Below are 14,235 nucleotides of genomic sequence, written 5' to 3' on the forward strand. Positions count from 1 at the left end.
ATCCAATTGCAACCCGAATGGATGACATCTTCACAATAGGAGAAAATATTTCATCGAAGTCAATTCCCTTCCTTTGGCTGAACCCTTTCACAACCAACCTAGCCTTGTATCGAGGGAGCAAACTGGTCTCCTCATGCTTAACTCTATACACCCACCTGTTAAGCAATGCCTTCTTACCCTTAGGTAATTCCACCAACTCAAACGTATGGTTTTCCTCTAGAGAATCTATTTCGTCTCTCATGGCCTTCCACCATTCATGTTTGTGTTCATCTTCCAAAGCTTCATCAAAGATTTCAGGTTCTCCTCCATCAGTAAGTAACACATACTCACTAGGATCATACCTTGTCGAACGTCTCAGACCTCTCTCAGATTTCCTAACAGTAGGGAGGTTCTCGGCACTTGGTGTTCCATTATGATCGTCACCATGACCACCAGTACCATCTTCTTGTGTAGGATCATCATCACCGGGTGTATCAACTTGAACCTCAACCTCGACATGACCATCGACAGATGTAGAAAGAGCAACCTCCAAATCAATCAAACCTTCATAACCCTGAGTTGGATTTCCGGACTTGTCAATGTCCTTAATCGTTTGATCCTCCATGAACACAACATCTCTGCTCTTGATGAGCTTCTTCTCCACTGGGTCATAGAACCTATACCCAAAATCATCCTGACAATAACCGACAAACACACACTGTCGCGATTTCATCTCCAGCTTCGACCTTTCATCTTTGGGAATGTTGACAAATGCCTCATACCCGAAAACCTTCAGATGACCATAAGAAATATCCTTACCGGTCCATACTCTCTCTGGACTATCACCCTCCAATGGAGCAGTTGGTGACAGGTTCAACATATGAACAACCGAGCTCAAAGCTTCTCCCCAGAAAGTCTGCGCCAAACCTGACTGTGAAATCAAACATCTAACTCTCTCGACAATCGTCCTGTTCATCCTCTCAGCCAACCCATTCAATTGTGGAGTCTTGGGTTGCGTCTTCTGATGCTGAATACCGTGTTCCCTACAGTAAGCATCAAATGGTCCAGAATACTATCCACCATTATCACAACGAATACACTTCAGCTTCTTACCTGTCTGTCTCTCAATTGATGCCACAAATTGCTTGAAATAACCCCAAAAAAAAAACCTGATCTTTAGACTTCATAAGATAAACCCACAACTTTCTAGAGTGATCATTAATGAACGTGACAAATGACGCACCACCAAGAGATTTTGTCTTCATTGGACCACATACATCTGAATGCACCAGATCAAGTATCTCGGGTTTTCTAGAAGATCCAGAAGGCTTGAACGAGACCCTGTGTTGTTTCCCTGCAAAACAATGTTTACACTTTTGTAATTGCAAACCAGAAATACATGTAATGGTATCCCTCTTAGATAACACAGACAATCCCTTCTCACTAATGTGACCGAGTCTCTTAGGCCATAACTCCATGGCATCATCATTCTCCACTGCATTAACAACATCCATGGAGGCCTTAGCTTTCATCCAGTAGAACGTTGAAACTTATCACCTCGAGCCACCACCATAGAACCTCGTGAAAGTTTCCACTTACCCCCTCCGAATAAGCTATAGAAACCCTCATCATCAAATCTCCTTGTAGAAATCAAATGCAATTGAATGTCTGGGACATGCTTAACTCCTTTAAGCAACAACCTAGTACCAATACTAGTCTCCAAACAAGTATTGTCAATGCAACAACCTGAGCCAAACCATCATTATCCATCTTCACGGAACCATAACTACCCGAAGTATAGGAATAAAACAAATCCCATTGCGATGTAGCATGAGTAGTCGCTCCACTATCAATAACCCAACTGGATCATGGCATGCAACATTAATAGCATCAATCTCACGGAGTATAAGAAACTCATCTTCAGTAACAGTTACTCCCTCTTCACTATCTTCTTGCTTTTTTCCTTGCTTACTCTCTTTCTACAACAACCAAAAATTCTTCTTTACGTGCCCCTTCTTATGACAGTAATGGCACTCCACATTAGAAAATTTATTAGATTTGCTTCTACTTCTGTTCTTCTTCGACTCTCTATGTGAACTTCTCCCCAGCAACTCAATAACCAGCACGCCTGAATTCAGAGAAGTAGAATTTGACTGCCTCCTAGTTTCTTCATTCAAGACACTGTTCCTCACCAAGTCCATTGAAATAACTAACTTCGGAGGTAGAGTTACAAAGAGACATCCTGAACACCTCCCAAGAATCTGGTAACGTACCAAGAATCCTTAAATCGTGAATCTCCTGATCAAAGTTTATTCCCATGTCAGATAGTTTATTGAGTAACCCCTGGAACACATTCAAGTGATCAATCATGGGAGTTCCCTCTCGATACCTTAACTCGAGCAATTTTTTCATCATATACATCTTATTATTTCCTGTCTTCCGAGCGAATAACTGCTCTATCTTCAACCACAACGAACGAGCATTAGTCTCATTCTCAATATGATGTAACACATTATCATCTACCCATTGCCTTATCAAACCACAAACTTGGCGATGTACCAATGCCCAATGATCCCCAGTCTTCTCATCGGGTTTCTTCTCATGAAACACCAGAACATGAAATTCCTTCACAAAAATAAGTCTTCCATCTTAACCTTCCATAGATGATAATTAGCACCATTCAAACTTATCATTCTACCCGTATTTTCCATCACTAACACAAACAAACCAATAACCAAAGTTATCACAATCCAAAAAACTCTCTAACCTGAAGCTCTGATACCACTTGTTGGAAAAAACGGGCACTTACGCGCAACGGAAACGAAAGTTTTTCCCTTTGTGTTAGTTACGAGGATAATACAGAAGAATAGTGGAAGCAATAAACAAAGGACTGAAAGTAAATAAGACAACCATTTTTAACGTGGAAAACCTCCTTAATGTGAGAAGTAAAAACCACGGGACTCGTAGTCCAACCAAATCAACTATAATAAGCAAAGTAGTTACAGACTACGTCCACCCGAGACTCAGACCCTTCCCAAAAGAATCAATCTTAAACACGAAGAAAACCTCACAAGCAAGAACAAAACAATCCAGAAATATTCAGTCTAAAACGACCCTAAATTCACTAGGATTCCGGCCACCAATCAACGATCCTACCTTACAAATACTAGATGAACAAGTTAGAACAATTCTGCCAAATTTCAGCTTAATCGGAGAAGAACTCACCGTCTGATTTTTCGAACAACGAAGACTGTGTGTGCTGAAACAGATCAGCCCCACTCTTCTCAGCAACCTTCTTCTCTCTCCTTCTTCTCTTGTGCGTTTCTAATTGTGCAACTTACCTTTAATTAAAATTAAGGAAGTATTTATAGACTTCCCTTAACCCTAATTCACCGACCTAAGTCACTGACCCAAAGAAGCTCGACTTGGGTCTGGTTTGTTTCCTAAACCATACCCAACTAGGTATCCCCACTAGAAGGAAAACCCAACAGGTGGTAGTGGCAGTTAAGTTATAGGTATAGGCAAGGAATGAAATTTCGTTTTCGGTGGAAATTTCGACCGGTCGAAAAGTGGACACGTTTCGAGGACACGTTTCGGTCTGTGTGAAAATTTTACAATTTTGCTGAAATGAAAGAAATATGATGCAATTACAAATCTCTTTGACCATTATTAAGCATAGAAAGATATAATCTTCACTGGAACAATAGTTTATTAAGATAGATTGTAAATTACTTACATTCTGTTACAAATCTCCTACCTCCGTCATCACCATCTTGGTTTGGATGTACATGAGATTGATTTCTAATTGCATTGCAATATTCTGCCCATGACATTCGATTTCGGAACCAATTCCGATATTGTTCCACGTATGTAATGTATTGCTCCTGACGAATATCACGTAGTGGTCCTATTAGGGGATATTCATGGTATACAACAAAACTTAGTTGGTGAGGCAGAAACATAGATGGTCGTTCATCTTCACTGTTGCTCCAAGAAACATGACTTGGGTAGTTATATCCAGATGATGCAGATGAACTACCGTAACCATAGGAGCTATCATCGATACCGATACTACTGAGAGTGTTCGTAACATTGTTAACACTATTTCCCCAAGAAGAAGTACCTGAGTCATTCATTTCAGCCAACTGTTTTTTCCTTCTACGAGAATACGATACAGGTTCAGTTGGTCTTTGGGGGAGTCCATGATCATAATCTTGTGTTGCATGATCAAAGTTGTGTTCCTCTGTGTAAGTGGCATATCCTTCTTTTCTCTCATTATTATCTTCCTCAGCATCATTACTCTCGTTGTTCATGTTATTGTTTTCGTCATCCCCGTTGTCACTATCTCCTGGCGAGCTAGAAGGTTAATTAGTACTCGACGAACTCGTGTCCATCAAACGATTAACATTTTCGGTATGTGATGTGCTAACGTAGGTATCATCATTTAACCCTAGTTCAGAAGCAATCTGAGAATTTGGCCTATTGTTTGGCTCATCCATATCAGGTTCTCCCACCTCTCTCACCCATTCAAATAATGGGTCTTCTTCACCATCTTCGCAGAATATATCTGCGAGGTCAATCGGACCTGAATCTAAGTAGTCTTCTTTTTGGTGCTTAAGCCTTAGTCGCATATTGTAGTGCATAAACACATGTTTATGCAGTCGTTCATGACCAAGACGATTTCTTCTTTGACTGTGGATGAGACCAAAGGTAGACCAATTTCTCTCGCATCCAGATAAAGATGCCGTCTGAGCTAAAACCTTTATAGCAACTGACCTTAAGTTTGGAGCATCATTTCCATACAAAAGCCACCACTCAGCTGTAAACACATGTATTTATTTAGATAAGTGATTAACCCTAATTTATTATGGATTGTAAATGTTTATTCTACCTGGTTGAGTTATGTTTCTTCCATTCCTTGCAGATGTCTTACCAAAGGAACTCGATGCTTCTCTGAAAGGCTTTAGCTTTAGTTTAATTACTCAAACAAAGTTAATTACTTTTCCATCGTTTTAAAACTTTTTAAAATGTAAGTAAACTGACCTCCAGGAGACAATTTGCCTGTTCTTCTGGTAATACCAGTTTTGCGACCACTTCCTCCACGACGGATAACAAATCCCCTCGAATCCCAAGACCATGTTCGTATTGGTACTTTGGGTTAAATTAGTAGGCTACATTTCAGTAAAGTATTTTTTTTGAACGCTAAATGAAGTAATTAATATTGTAAAAACTAGAAGAATGTCAAATTACCAGCTCGATGGAGAGGGTGTGTGAGATGCCTTGTCCATCGCCCATCAATGATATTCAGATAAACCCTAGGAGAGCGAGCAGCTTTTTCAACTTGGTTTTTCATTAGTTCCATAGCATGGTAGATGTATCCCATTGTAGGTTTTTTATCTCCATTTACCATCCGAAGGACTTTCACAATTGGTTCTAGTATATTGACAACATTATGCACCGAAGTCCAAAATGTGTGTTTGTTTATTAGTCCTTCTACTGCTCTTGCTTCTGAACTATTAGTACCATCAAAAGAACGCCATTGTAGAGAAGCAACCATTTCTTTCAATGAATTTTTTTTTGTTGGAGAGACTCCAAAGCAATATAATTTGTGGCAAATCGTGTCAGCCCTGGACGAATTATATCGCCTCCACACTTCTCTCTCATCAACGAAAGTATTATTGAATGGTTATAGATAAATTTTGTTATTTGCCTTGCACGATGGGCAACCTTTTGTACCATCTTAGTATGTCCAATATCCTTTAAGATTAGATCAATGGAATGAGCTGCACATGGTGTCCAAAATAGGTTGTAACGCCGCATTAACCTTTTGCCTGCCTTAACGTAGTTTGGACCGTTATCTGTCACAATTTACACAACATGTTGTTCTCCTATGGACTCTACAACCTCTTTCATAAGATTGAAGATGTAATCCGCATCTTTTCTGTCTTTTGATGTATCAATCGATTTGTGGAATATCGATTTTCCATCACAATAAATCATAAAATTGACGATAGACAACCGAGTTGGTCTCGTCCACCCATCACACATGATAGTGATACCGTACATCTTATAATTCTTCTTTAGTCCTTCTATATACTCATTCAATTCTGCGACCTCATCATCGAGAAAGGGTCCCCTCAACTCATATGCAGTAGGAGGCTTAACACCCGGTCCAGCTTTAGCAATCTCGTTGACCATATTATCATAATAAACATTATTGGCAACATGCGGTGGTATTCCATTAAAATGTATGAACTTAGAAATTACTTTTTCCATCGTCTTTCTAATGTTCCCGAAGCCAAAAGCCTCTTTTATTCTTTTCTGTCTTCCACCTTGAGGTTTGACCGAATGCGGATCAATTGGCAACTCATCTCTTAGAGTGTACCCAGATGATTCTCTAACACTTTGTGTTCTTGAGAAACCCCGTTGTCGTGATAGTAAACTGTGTTGACATTAGACCCACCTCCTGCGTCATAAGTGGATTGATGAAAAGAACGCCTTGGGTCATCACTACGACCATCATTCAATGATCTTCTTACAGCCTCCCTGAACTGTTGATCTCATCATCTTCATCGTCACTATCAAGATCTACAGTTTCATTTTGTCTATTTGGACGGTCCATAACAGACTCCCGAAATTCCAAATTGATTTTGTCCCTCTTATTCTTCTCTTCAAGTCCATGTCTCAAAACTCTGTTCATCTGAATTCTGACTTCTTTTGGACACAAAGGGCATTGAGAAACATTACTGAAGATGTTGTTTCAAACGTGTGACCCCTCCGCCTCCTATAATTTTACTGCAATATCTACATTGGGATTTTTGTCGCTCTTTATCTATTTGCGTCCCATGTTGCCATCCAATGTCGTCTGCTTTGCCTTTACGTGACATAATGTACCGTTAAAGGGGTAATCTTTAACAAATACTTTTAGTAAGAGGACTTATCTGCAATAATTTATCAATTAGTGAGCTAATTTGCAATACTTTATGTTAGTTAATAGGCTAATCTAAGACAAATTGACCATTAGAGGGCTAATATGAAACAAAGTTTGTCAGTTTAGGGGTTAAAATCAAACTCTTCAGTAAAGACAGGGGTCTAAAATCAATCAAAACAGTTAAATCAGGGGGCTAATATGCTAATCTAAATTAATTGTCCATTAGAGGGCTAATACGAAATAAAGTTTGTTAGTTTAGGGGTTAAAATTAAACTCTACAGTAAAAGCAGGGGTCTAAAATCAGTCAGAACGGTTAAATAAGGGGGCTAATATGCTAATCTAAAATAAATTATCCATTAGAGGGCTAATACGAAATAAAGTTGGTTAGTTTAGGGGTTAAAAACAAACTCTACAATAAAGATAGGGGTCTAAAGTCAACCAGAACAATTAAATCAGGGGGCTAATATGAAATATTGAGGACTTAAAATGAAAAAACATAAACTTTGATGTACCTGCTGAGTATCAAAACAAAACCAATCCTTATATTCAGATATCCCCAAAAATCAAAACCAAATCGATTTCTTTGTACCAGAGAAAAACCCGACTCTTCTTCCTCCAATCTCTCTCTCTCTCTCTAAAATTTCTTTATAAACTAGATGATTAATGCTTGAAGAAGACTAATCTAGAAGGAAGATGATAGATAGAGAAGGAAGATGAAGAAAATGAAGAATTTTGATGAAGAAAATTGGAAAAAATATTGAATAACCTTAACAAAGAAGAAGAAGATGATCAGAGGTATGTTATTTCTGATTTTGATGAAGAAAATTGGATGATTAATGGGTTATATTTATAAACTTTCGAAATCATGAAGGAATCTTACTGTTCCCATCAATTATTTCTTCTTTTGGCAAAACAATTGTCAAGAACCCATTAGGGTTTCTAATCTCTACACTGAAAATTTTGAAATTTCTCCATTTTTCGAAATTTCGTGTCAGATTTCGGTGGAAATCTGACACGAAAATTATGTAACCTACTTTTCATGTCGGTAGGATGAAATACCGACATATTTCGGCCATTTCGGCCGAAATATGTCGACATTTCATTCCTTGGGTATAGGGTATGGTGGTGGTAGTGACAGTTGAGATATGTGATATGGAGGTGGTGGTAATATTGGTTGAGTCATGGAGCATGGTGGTGGTAATTGTGGCGATGGAGGTATACTGGTGATGATTGAACTACAATGGGTGGGTTTTTCTTATATGGATTACGATAGTCATTACAAGGCATTGATACAACACCAAAATGTGATAAGTATGATAATTAGCTGCCGAAATTAAACCCTTAAAGACCAATGCAATGGACCTAAAGCCCAACTAAGTACTTTATGTAAACCCACATTCAATAAATCCTGGATTTGCACTTCCTGGTGACCCGTGACAAGACTTGGAACCTCTGCATTGCTGAGTGAGTATTCATCTACTAAGCCAAACGATGGTGGACAACTTCAATGGTTGTTGTGGTCGACGTGTAATGGTGTTAAATCAACGGGAATTTGGCCAAAACTCCCCAGGGAATTATGACTTTGGTAAAAAAAGATTCACAAACTGTGAATCTTTTTTAGGCTTCACCTCCCCTGTGACAATTATGTAATTTCTTATTTCACCAAAAAGACCAACTTAACCCTAGTCTAAGAAATTAATTTCTATTCAACAAAAGTCAGGAATTACACTTTCTCTGTCTAACCCGACGATTATCTCTTTCTCTCACTAAAACCACCGACGATTCAATCCTTTATCTCTTACGATTTCAATCCTTTCTCTGTTACGATTTTCAATCCTTTCTCTCATCTAAGGTCAGTAACATTAGATGGTTTAGCATTTTGTTCTGTTGATTTTAGCATTTTGATTTTAGCTCGGGTTTATCTTAACTTCCTGATTTATTAGAAATTGGATTTCTTGTTCATAGTTTGTTCATTAGCTACTGTTAACGTGGTTGTTTTGTTTATTAACTACTGTTAATGTGGATGCTTTGTTCATAGATGATTTCAGTAACAATTTCTGACCTAAATATAACATTTGAGCTATTGTTCATAGATGTTTTGTTCTATTCAACATCGATGTTGATTTTAGCTACTGCTAGTGTGAATTAGCCTAATTTTTATTGTATTTAGGTCTATAAGCTCTATTTTTTATGATGTTATTTTCTCTCTCAAATAAAACATCAGAACTAACACATTCCTTGCATCAACTATACTCCACAACTTCCATATAAATCCAACAAATAGGTTTGAACATAAACATCAAAACTAACAAAACATCCGAACTAACATAGTAAAAAAATTTACTTCAGCCGTAAAGATTCAAAAATCGGAAATTGCAACTTTCTCTCTCTTGAATTCTTCACCGAACACTAACTCAAAACGCTCAAAATCATTTCAAACAACAAGTAAAGGGATTAAATCACCAAAACCTAAAATAGATCAACCTATCTTATAGCAAAAATAGACTTCAAACCCTAGAGATTCAGCTCGGCGATGTCAGTTTCCCTCGCTCGTCTATTTCAGTAGTTAGAACAAATTCTTGATTTATAAATTGGGTTTCTTGGTATTTTTTTATTGGAGAAAGGGTACTTTTGACCTTTAAAAAGAGAGTGCCCGTAGAAATTCCCTTCAAGAACATTTTGAAAACTTATTTGGGGCCTAACTTGTTAAAAAGATAGGTTGTCTTTTTAACCAAAAAAATCAGGAAATTGGACCTTCGACTCAATTTCCTTTAAATCAAATTATTTATTTAGAACTTAAAAACAAGTCTAAGAGAACAAATCTTTTGTTTATCTATTTTTATTGCACAACAAGAAAAAAGGCATACTCCATCTGTTTCATTTTGTTTGGGTGTTATATTTTTTGAGAGATTTTATAAGGCCCCCTCATTATTGTTAAAAGGCCCCTCCTTTAAAAGGGCCCCCCAAATCAACCATTTTGGTTAGAAGGACCCCTAAAAAAAACACCCCCCATCTCTAGTTTGACCTAAAGGCAAAGTTGACGCCGTTAGGTCAAAGTTATTCAACCCAACTATTTGACCGATCAACACAGACCATTCCTCTTCCATCTTCCTCATAAGTCAACTTTTGTTTGCCTTCATCTTCTCTCTCCCTCTCTCTCTAAAATCTATCACCACCAAGTCAAGCAATTTTCTTCTCATTCGCTAGTTCTCTATTTCTATCTCTCGCTCTATCTCGGTTTCTCTCTCTGTCTTTCTGTTGGTGAAAACCTAACACCCTAGGTTTAGTTTTTTTTTATTTCTTCAAACAACATTGCTTGAATGGTTAAATCTACTGGTCAACAACATAAGGAAGAAGATTTGCAGATCTTATTTCATCTAGAAGCGGATGAAAATCAAGAGAGGGAGAAAACCCCCAAGTGAGTTTTCCCGTCGCACTAGACAAAAAAGTTACTGGGGCATTTTCGGTGGGCTCAGGCCGAAAATTGTTGCATAATTCGACCCGAGTCCACCGAAAAATGTTGCATAATTCGGCCCCCGAGCCCACCGAAAATTAGGCCAGTAGCATCAGTAGCTACTAGACCAATTTTCGGTAGGATCAGGCCGAGTTATGCAAGATTTACGGCTCGAGCCCACCGTAGGTAATGAATCTGATGGTGCATAAAATGTTCAGACGTTGACTAACGTCTGAAGAGTCAAGCTCAGACCTGAAGTCTACTGGGTCAACCCAACTTAAAGTAGCAGGACCGTTGAGCCCCTGATGGTCCACCAAATATTCCCCTAACTGGGAGGTCGGCCAGAGGAAACCAGCCTTGCAAAACGCCCTAGGCATGGACAGATCATCCCTGGGGTCTTCAAAGGAGTAAGGGGGTCCAAAGAGATCCGGCCAATGTCTTACGCCCAGAACTGGGGAGGCAGCAGCGCTAGGCGATCTACCGACTTAATCCCGAATCTTCCAGAAGGATCTCAGTCGGCTACACATCTCGAAGTGTTTAAGCCAACTTGAACTCCACGTAACTAAAGGAGGAAACTTCTCCTCTAGGATCTATCACATCGGCAAGATATCTGCGAAGGATCCTTGAACTTAGGAACTTCCACTTATCAAAGATCCGAGATAGACTCTAAGAGAAACCCTAGATACTCAAGAGAGGAAACTTTCTCTTTGGTCTGACGACAACTGCCTCACCACAACCACTAATCATAGTCGGCCTAACAGCGCCTACAAAAGGTCCCCACATCGTCCTTCCTAGGACACGATCTCTTTACCCTAAAAAAGATCACCCAAAACTCAGAGTTCCCATAACTCGCCCCCAAAAGGATCAATCAATATTCATTCTTTTACTGCAAAGAGCACCCTGACTAGCTTGAGCGTCGGAGCTGTTTTCGAACACTTTGCAGGTCTCCCCCCTTGGTAGCAGACGAACAGGAACAGAAGCAAGGAGCATGAGCAAGGAGCAGGGAAAAGGAGGCAGAGCAGGAAACAGGAACTCTAAGCCGAGCAACACTCAACTTAACAGAATAATCACGCATAACGGAGGCTGTCATGCATCAACTCCCTATTTCATGTTGATCTAACAGAAAGCCATTTTTTGACATCAGCATTTGGCGCTAGAAGGAGGGCTCTCCAGCAAAATCAACACTTCGGTAACCCGAACCCTATTTAAAACTTTTCAAACTACTCCCTCCGTCCCAAATTAAGAGTCCCATTTTAAAAACGTAACTTTTTTTCACAACTTTTACTTTTCCATTTTTACCCATATTAATTTTTAACATATTTTTTGGAATTCAAAAGAATTAGCACTATATATAAGATTAGATTCTATAAACACAAATTATTCTTATCTCTTTCTAAAAGATTACCAAAATACGAATTATTTTAATTAAGTAATAAATACATTATATATTGTCAACACAGGCATAATTGGAAAATCTATAGATTTTATAAGATAAAAGAGGAATGAGACTCTTAATTTGGGACAAACGAAAAAGGAATACGGGACTCTTAAATTGGGATGGAGGGAGTAACTATATCTCTAAACCCCCCAGGCAAACATGTCTTCAGAGAAGCACACCCCGCGCGGGTCGCTACACAGACTCCGCAGCAAGGACGAGCTCATGACCGAGCTAGCTCAAGTCAAAGCTGACTACCTCCGAAAAGATGAGGAGGCGAGACAACTGGAGGAGAGGCTTCGTAAGGCAGAGACGGCAAAAAATGCTACAATGCCAGAAAATAGAGAAAAAGTAATCAGGAAGTATGCACGAAGACTCTTCTCACTAGGCAACGCATTCTCTTCCGGAGATCTGACATTGCAGCCGGGAGACCAGATGCGTCTGGAGAGCATCCTGAAAGAATATGGAGTATTAGATCCCAACCGACCATACGCCCCTAAAAAGAAGGGAGTTGGCGAAGGATGCATGGACGCCCCAACCGTTTGTGAGGTGCTCATACATCAGAAAGGGAGAACGAAAAGCTGCGAGGACAAGCAGTTATCCATCAACCTCCCCTCTGTCAAGAAATCTTCTAATCTGAGAAGCTAAAGAACTTCAAATGTCTAGTACTGGATCACTACCACGACCTGGAGGATCCGGTAGTATTCGTCAACAATTACACCTCAGTAATGAACCTGTATACGACCAACCAAAACGTATGGTGTGTAGTCTTCGCTACAATCCTGAAAGGCCCAGCCCAAGCATGGTATCAAGCAGGGGCGAGCCCACATAGGGGCCCGTGGGGGCGCGTGCCCCCACGACCCTAATGTGACTCGTATGTTTTAAGTTACACTTGTCATTATATTATATATCTATAGTTCCACATTTTAAACAGAATTCGTCTGTAGCTCAAGTGGTGAAATGCTTGGATTACATTGTGGAGGTCTTGGGATCGACCCACACACAACACATTTTTTTCTTGAATTTCCACTACTTACATTTTTTTCGTAGAATGTCTACTATTTACATTAGTTGAAAGTATTGTTTGGTTTAAGATGACTGCTTATTGAAAATACTTTATAAAGTGCATGTTTGGTCTAAAATTGATTCTTATGAATTCAACTAATTCAATTTTGGCCTCCTCAAAGAGACCAACTTAATAATACGACTTCGTAGAGATGATGAATTTTCTAAATAACTCCCTTAATTTTGATTCTGTCTGATTTTCTAGTGACTTATATTTTGGACTTCAAGATTGGTTTTTTACACGTTTATTATAGTAAACATGTTATTAGAAAGAAAAGTTTATCTTTATTTTTTTTCCATTACGATCACTTGCTCTTTATCATCTCCACCATCGTTTTCGTAATCTTAACCACTATCTCTTCATCCCTTCCTTTGTTTTTTATTTTAATATTTTTTGGGAATGCAGTTGGGGGAAAGATCCCCAAACCATATTGATGAGAAAATTATTACTTGTTGTACATCAAAATTACCATGGAATATCTAAACTATAAATAAAATTTTGTTGAATTTTTGTTTTTTGATTCTAGCCTGATCGTATACTATGGAATTCTTTCACTAACTATAACAAAAAAAGTGCCCCCACTCATAAAATTTTCTGGCCTCGCCACTGGTATCAAGCACTGGCCCCAGGCTCGATAAAATCTTTCGGACAACTAGCCAAGGTTTTCTGCGACGCCTTACGAGGAAACACCACAATCAAGAGAAAGACCGACGAGCTGTTCAATGTAGTCTAGGTTAAAAGAGAAACCTTGGCGACTTTTTGGCAAAGATTCTGCAACCTCATGGTGCAAGTCCCCGATCTGTAACCATAGGTCGCCTTTGCTGCCCTGTTGAGAGGCCTCCGATAGGATGATGTCATCAGGGACATCTCCGGAAAAGAACTAGACACCCTAGCCGAGCTAATAGAGAGAATGCAACAACTCATCAGGAAAGAAGAAAACTACCAGCGGATGAAGGAGGTGGTAAACATCCCGTATGAAAGCGAACCGATCCGGAAGAAGGAACAAGAAGAAGTCAGGCCTCACAAGGAACAAGAGTGAAATAGAAGACCCAGATCTGATTTCGCACTTAAACTCCGTTAGTAAAAGGCAGGGAGGAAATTTTACAGATACTCGTGGCAAAAGGAAAGGCAGAACTTCCCAGGCCTAACGACGACAAGGACGTGTTCGAGTTCAGAGACATGACCGCATGGTGCACCTTTCACCGAGGCTACGGTCACAAAACCGACAACTGTCGACATCTCAAAAATCTCACCGAAGAAATGGTAAGGAAAGGCGAGCTAGAAAAATACATCCGGAAGGAGCAACGACCCTACGAATATAAGAATAAGAGGTCGACAAACAGAACTGAAATTGGTTTCGGGCTAGATCC

The sequence above is a fragment of the Eschscholzia californica genome, unplaced genomic scaffold (genome assembly GCF_041429995.1).
Source record: "Eschscholzia californica isolate CP2 unplaced genomic scaffold, dmEscCali1.0.p SCAF_3, whole genome shotgun sequence".
Classification (NCBI taxonomy): Eukaryota; Viridiplantae; Streptophyta; class Magnoliopsida; order Ranunculales; family Papaveraceae; genus Eschscholzia; species Eschscholzia californica.